Source organism: Belonocnema kinseyi, chromosome 4, assembly GCF_010883055.1.
Source record: "Belonocnema kinseyi isolate 2016_QV_RU_SX_M_011 chromosome 4, B_treatae_v1, whole genome shotgun sequence".
NCBI classification, from domain to species: domain Eukaryota; kingdom Metazoa; phylum Arthropoda; class Insecta; order Hymenoptera; family Cynipidae; genus Belonocnema; species Belonocnema kinseyi.
This window is the reverse complement of record NC_046660.1, coordinates 36,197,026-36,204,451: the sequence shown is the minus strand read 5'-3', so window position 1 is coordinate 36,204,451 and position 7,426 is coordinate 36,197,026.

Here is a 7,426-nt window from a genome sequence, read left to right as displayed (position 1 = left end):
CCACTATAATAAAATTCCCGCATTAAAAAATTGCAAAATAATAAAATTTCCGAGTAATAAAAATTTCTGTGTAATAAAATTCCCGAGTTTGAACATTCCCGAGTACTAAAGTTACCGTATTGGAAAATTACTCAATAATGAAATTCCCGAACTAGAAAATACCCCAGTAACAAAACTGCCGAATTGGTTAATTCCACTAAAATCAAATTGCTCAATTGAAAAATTGTCGAATAATAAAATTTTCGATTAATAAAAAACACTAATTTGAAAATTCTCGAATAATAAAATTTCCGTGTGATTAAATTCCCGAGCTGGAAAATTCCTGGATAGTTAAATTACTTATTTAAAAAATACCCCAATAATAAAATTCCCGAATTGGAAAATCCCTCAAAATTCCTGAATAACAAAATTTTCGATAATAAAATTTCCGAATTGGTTAATTCCGCATAATAAAATTCCTGAATTGAAAGATTGCCGAAAAATAAAATTTCCGAGTATTAAAAATCCCTAACTGGAAAATATCCAAATAATAGAATTTCCGTGTAATGAAATCCCCGAGTTGGTAAATTCCTGAATAGTAAAATTACAGCATTAGAAAATTCCCCAATAAGAAAATTCCCGAATAACAAAATTTCCGAATAATAAAACTCTAGAATTGGTTAATTCCGCTATAATAAAATGCCCGAACTGAAAAATTGCTGACTAAAAAATTTCTTAGTAATAAAATTCCTTAATTATTGGAAACTTCCCGAATAATAAAATTTCCGAGTTATAAGAATTCCTAATTTAAAAATGACCGAATAATAGAATATCCGTCTAATTTCATTCCCGAGTTGGAAAATTCCCCAATAATAAAATTCCGGAATTGGAAAATTCCCCAAAAATAAAATTCTCAAATAACAAAATTTCCGAATAATAAAATTTCCGAATTGGTTAATTCCGCTATAATCCAATTCTCGAATTGAACTATTGCCGAATAATAAAATTTCCGAGTAATAAAATTCCCTAATTGGAAAATTTCCGAATAATAAAATTTCTGTGTAGTAAAATTCTCGAGTCGGCAAATTCCGGAATACTAGAATTACAGAATTGGAAAATTCCCCAATAATAAAATTCATTAATTGGAAAATTCCCCAATAATAAAATTTATTAATTGGAAAATCCACCAATAATAAAACTTCCGAATAATAAAATTCTCGAATTGGTTAATTCCGCTATAATAACATTCCCAAATTGGAAAATTCCTGAATAATAAACTGTCCGTGTACTAAAATTCTCGAGTTGGCAAATTCCCAAATACTACAAGTACAGAATTGGAAAATTCCCCAATAATAAAATTCCCGAATTGGAAAATCCCTCAATAATTAAATTTCCGAATAACAAAATTTCTGAATAATAAAATTCTCGAATTGGTTAATTCCCCTATAATAAAAGTCCCGAATTGAAAAATTCTGAATAATTAAATTTCTGAGTGATGAAAATGCCTAGTTTAAAAATTTCCGAAAAATAAAATTTCCGAGTAATAAAAATCCCTAATTTGAAAATTTACGAATAAAAAAAGCTCAAATTAATTAGACGATTTGGGAGTAGGTTCGAAATGAATAAGTAATTACATTGAAAACAGCAAATGTACGAACGAACAGTAGAGACAAAGAGAGGGAGCAGCCCTGAGGGTCGAGAGAGGAGAGAGGGGAAGATATGGCGAGAACGAGAGAGAGAAAGAGGGTGAGGGAGATAGTGGCGAGAAGGAGATAAGTGGAAGAAGCGAAGGTGAGAAAGGAGGGAAAGGGTTTGAAAGTCAGTCAGTGGAAGGAGTGAAGGAGAGATAGAGGAGATAAAGCTAAAGTTACCCAGTTTTGCGAGTTCACACCGGCCTATAAGAAATTCTCACTTCAAAAATTAATCTGCAGCAACAAAAAGAAAAACACGAATTTCCAACCATTCATACTCAACAAAAACAGACCAATTCTTGACCAACTAGTCAAATTTTCAAGCAAAGAGGTGAATTAAAACAAAGTGAATTTTCAACAAAGTAGCACAACTTTCAACCAAGTAGTTGAATTTGTTAAATTTTCATAAAAACATTTGAATTTTCGACCAAAAGACCAATTTTCATCCAGTTCAATTAACCATGAAAAACATTAACAAAATAGTTTAATGCTCAACCAAATAGATTAATTTTGTATCGAGACAGATGAATTTTAAACCAAATAGTTGAATTTTTAATAAAAAGAAATCTGGACGAAGTAATTGATTCCTTAACCAAAACAGGCTAATGTACTACCAAAAAGTCGCATTATTAACCAAAAAGGATGAATTTTCTATCAAACAGACGAATTTCCCACAAAGTACAAAAATTATTAATTGAAAAAGATCTATTTTCAACCAGAAATTGGTAAATTTTTAATTATAAATTAATTTTCAATAAAAAGACAAAAGATCATTAAATTTGCAACCAAACCGATGAGTTTTCAATTAAAATGATGACTATTCATTAAAAATCTGCCCGCTTCGCGGGCACATTCTCATAGCGCCCAGCGCGTGCGACTCGCTCCGCTCGCCAGTTTGAGTGCGCCTTGGGCGCGCGACTATTCATTCTCGCGCTCCGCGCTCGGTATTTGCATTACCCTTCACATTTGTGCAACAGACCACAATCCGAAATTTTCTACATTGTATATTAAAAACTATTATATCAAATTTCTTTTTGTGTGTACCTTGGTTTGGCACTGCTTATTCAGATATTGCACAATAATGTTCACATTTTATTTTTCCTGATCCTAATAGGACCCTGTTTTGGTTGTTTAATCCCCTTTCCTTTTTTTAAGTATATATATTAAATTATATCAAATACTGTAATTCAAGCCACTCATAAACTACAATCATAAAGTAAAGCTGAACCCTTTTTTTTTAATTTGACATTAAAGAAGGTTCTCAAAGCACCTACGGCCTTGACGATTACATTCTCATTGCCATAATCGCGCTTCGCGCTCTACTGTTCACTTATACAGACTCTAATTTTTAAAAATGTGGGCTTATCGAAAAATTCGGCTAAAATGGTTTAAAAATATATTTGGTATCTAGTAAAAATTTTTGGATCTATGACAAAAATTATTTTTTCTATTTTTTGAAGATTTTCAAATTTTTAAAAAATATATAACTTTTCTAATTATCCAAATAAAATTAAAAATTTTATTTGGATAATTTGCAAGTCTTTTACCCATCTATAAGAAACTTTGACAAAAATTTATAAAATTTCAACAACAAAAATTTCAAAATTTTAAAAATTCACTCAATTTTTTTATTTTTGTTCGAAAAATCTGAATAACGAACTTAGCCTTTATTTTGAGGACCTTCAGAAGTGTATCAAATGCGGACTCGATTGGACAAATTCTTCAAAAGTTAGCGTGGCTACGACATTCAGGTAACCATACATACAGGCATACGGACAGACACCGACCAAAATTTAATGATTTTCGGATTCTGTGCGCGCCGAAACGTAAAGATCCGTTAAAAACCAGAGATCAAAAATTTAGACGATTACATTACACTAACGTTTTTAATTTTCATCCAAATTAAAAATGTCATTTGAATAATTTGCAAGTATTTTTGTCAAGTATCGAAGACATTGACAACATTTTCTGAAACTTGAAAAAAAATTGTCTAAAATGTTGAAAAAGCTCTAATTTTTTAAATTCTGTGCTAATCGAAAAATTCGGCTAGAATAGTTTGAAATGTATTTGGCATCTGCTGAAAATTTTGAATAAAATTTTTGGATTTGTGAAAAAGATAATTTTTTCTATTTTTTGAAAATTTTCAAATTTTCGAAAAGTATATAACTTTTCCAATTTTCATGACAATTAAACATTTAATTTGGATAATTTGCAAGTCTTTGACCCATCTATGAGAAACTTTGACAAAAATTTTTATAAGTTAAAAAAAAATCGAAAATTTTGAAAATGCTATAATTTTTACAATTTTGGGCTAATCGAAAAATTCGGGTAGAATAGTTTTTGAATATATTTGGCATCTGGTGAAAATTTTTAATGAAATTTTTGGATCTATAAAAAAAATAATTTTTTCTATTTTTTGAAAATTTTCAAATTTTTAAAAGTATATAATTTTTCTAATTTTGATAAAAATAAGAAATTTTATTTAGATAATTTGCAAGTCTTTTACCCATCTCTAAGAAACTTTGTCAACATTTTATAAAATTAAAAAAAAAATAAAATTTTGAAAATGCTCTCAATTTTTAAATTTTGGTTCGAAATATCTGATTAACGAACTTAGTCTTCATTTTGGGGACCTTCAGAAGTGTATCAAATGCGAACTCGATTGGGTAAATCCTTCCAAAGTTAGCATAGCTACAACATTTAGGTAACCATACATTAAGACATACAGACAGACAGACACCGATGAAATTTTATATTTTTCGGATTCTGTGAGTGCCGAAACGTAAAGATCCGTTAAAAACCAGAGATTAAAAATTTGGACGATTACATTACATTCTGAGGAATGAGAATGTAAAAATTAATTTTCAAAAAAGAGAATTTTTAAGAAAGTAGTGCAACTTTAAAGGAAGCAGTGTAATCTTTGACCAAAAAATATTACTTTTAAACCAATAGTTAATTTCTCAAAGAACAAGATGAATTTTCCAACATGAAAGTTAATGTTCTTTCAAAAAAGATTATTTTTCAAAAAATTAGTTGAATTTTAAAGTCAGAAAGACAAATTATATGTTTACAAAACGTTTGAATCTTCAAACCGAAAATATGATTTTTCAGCCAAAAAACTAATTTTCAACTAAATAGAATTAAATATAAGAATATTTAACAAAATATTTGAATGCTTATTCAATTAGATTAGTTTTTTATCAAGAAAAATGAACTTTTAACAAACAGTTAAATTTTTCATTAAAAAAAGATTAATTTCTCAATAAAATAGTTGAATACAACCAAAAAGTCGAATTTTTAACCAAAAAGGATGAGTTTTCAATCGAGAAGATTAATTTTATATTAGAAAACACGAATTTTTCACAAAATACATTAATTTTTAACTAGAAAAGGTCAATTTTTAATTTAAAATATTAATTTTCAACCAGAAATGGATTAGTCACATTTTTAGGTAAAGAAATTAATTTTCAATCAAAAAATTTTAACAAAATGGTTAAATTTTCAACCAAACTGATGAATTTTTAACAAAATTTTTAATTTAATATAAAGGAAAATGAATTTTCGAGAAGAGTTAAACAACTATTGTTACCAACTAGCATTTATAATTAGTAAACCATTTTTATGATGGAAGCTTCTCTTTCCACTGGAAGGTAGAATTGAGGTAAAAAATAAAAATAGCTATTTAATAATTTTTTATTATACTGATGGTTAAAAAAGAGTAAAATTTCAAATTTTTGATTGAAAAAAATTGTTATATTAATTTCAGCAATAGAAAAATGAATATTAAAAATTGGAAACAGTTGAGTTGTTGAGAAAATTTTCTCTGAAAAAATAAACCATCAATCGGAATCGGAATCGGTTTACAGTTTATTTTAATTTACAATTTTCCATTTGAATTTTGGCTAAAGAAAATTGTACAGGGAAAAGAAAACAAGAGGTGGGTACATTAAAATTTCTATGTTAAATTTTTAATATTTTTTTGAAATATCTCAGTGGTTTAAAAAAATGTAAACTAAGAAAAATCAGAAGAAGTTGGTTATTTAGTCCCCGATGCTCGAAGTTTTCTTGTCGTTCGATTTTCTAGGGAATGGCTTTAATAAAAGCTCTTAAAACGTAAAATTGAGGTAAAAATTAAAATTTCCTACGTTATATTTTTGTATACATCAGAGGTTCAAAAATAATAAAAATGTGGAAAATTCGGTGGCACTGGAAGCTTTTTACATATTACAATTTTATTCAAGTTCAATTGATGAAATTTTGATCGTTTCTTTAAAAACATAAAGATTAAAATATTTATTTATAGTTTTTGATAATGCTTGTTTCTGTAAATCGAATAGGCGTTTTAAGAATTATATAGGACGTGTAAAAGAGATAATAAAATTTTGTTTTTCTTTCTTCTGCAATGAGCAAACAAAAAATTGTGATGTGATGTCCGAAAGAAGAAAATCAAAATTGTAAATTGAAAAAATTCAAATAATTTTTTCGATATACGCCAAAATATTATGGCGCATTTTTTTGTGTAGGTACAATTTTTATGAATAATATAAAATTAGAAATTAAAAAAAAATTGTACACAATTTTTTGAAAATGTGCAAAAAGCATGCTTCTTTTTTAAATTTAGGTAATTGCGCATTTGAAAAAATATGATTAAAAAATTTTCAAATTAAATACAAAAAATATATCATTATGTTATTATTATAGTGATTGAATTATTGAATTTTAAAAACAAATTAAGCAATATAATAAACTCATTAATTATTTCAAATAATTAATTGAATTAATTAATTTAAGAAGTAATATACGAAAAAGTTGATAGTATAAAGAGTATTTTCAATGTATGATTTAAGTGACTGTTTTAATCCCTAGTGGCTGGCAACCAAGAATACACAGATGCACATGCTAAATTTGATAATATATTTCATTCAAAATAAAAAATTACTTTCTATCAATTAAATAAAAAACAATAAATAACCATAATTTCTTCATTTTCAACTCTATAAAAATCTGATAAATTTTCCTCTTTCAATTTAGAAAAAATTGAACACGAAAATTGTATCCTCTTCTACTCAATAAAAATGTTACCTCTTCTGATTAAGAAAATAAATACCAAATTCAGAATGGTCTTTAAAATAAATTATTGTTCAATTTCGAACACTCGAACTGCATTTCAGTTTTAAAAATAATTAATTAATTCATAATTAACGTTGTTATTAAATTTGTGACGTTTAAAGTGAATGGATAATTTTTTTTTCGAAAAGTTTATAAAATTTCTATTCAAAAAGTAAATTTACTGTCATTTCCCGATTTAAAAAATTGGCTATAATTTCCCTGGTTTCTTGAATCATTTCTTGCAGATCAAATTTATGCCTTTAGATATACTGTGATTCTTTACAATAGAAACTATAAAGCCCGAAGATATTAAATTAAAATAATTTAAATTAAAACTTGATTTCCGACCATTCAATTGAGCAAATCGATTGAAAATTTTCAAATTTTTAATTTAAAAAATTTTCTTATGCATAGAAAAAATTTTTTTTTAATATATATTTTTTAGTAATGTTTATGAAAGTAAATAACCTTAGATGGAAAAAAGTAAAAAAACATTTTTTTCGTCGAAATATATAAGGTTTCAAAACATGACAAATAAAATTTTGATAATTTTTCTTTAAGTTTACCAAGAAAATGTTTCTAATGTTTCTTTTTTCACTGATCTGAAAACATGATGCATTTTTAATTCTTTAAACATATAAGGTTTG